The 251-nt window shown below is 31.5% G+C and overlaps 1 protein-coding gene across 1 annotated transcript in view; it reads right to left on the reverse strand.

The window, feature by feature from the left end:
* Positions 1-251, reverse strand: part of LOC119585099 (uroporphyrinogen-III synthase-like) — a 3,297-nt gene that overhangs the window by 2,371 nt on the left and 675 nt on the right. The window lies entirely within an intron of this gene.

Raw genomic sequence — 251 nt, forward strand, 5'->3', positions numbered from 1 at the left:
AATATAAAACTACAGAAGGAAAAAAAATTTCTATAATAAATATGCAGTTTAAGAAGTTACAATGCAATCACTGATATCACACTGGTGAAGCCAATTACAACTAAACTTTTGTTTAGCTGGATTTGTCATCATGCTTAATCAGAATTTGACAAACAATAGTACTTTTATTTTGTGGACATTGCCATCATACTCTGATGTTGCATTCAGACCTCCTCATCCAACAAGTAGGACAAAATGGACAAGATATTTCA

This window comes from Penaeus monodon, chromosome 19, assembly GCF_015228065.2.
Source record: "Penaeus monodon isolate SGIC_2016 chromosome 19, NSTDA_Pmon_1, whole genome shotgun sequence".
Taxonomy (NCBI): Eukaryota; Metazoa; Arthropoda; class Malacostraca; order Decapoda; family Penaeidae; genus Penaeus; species Penaeus monodon.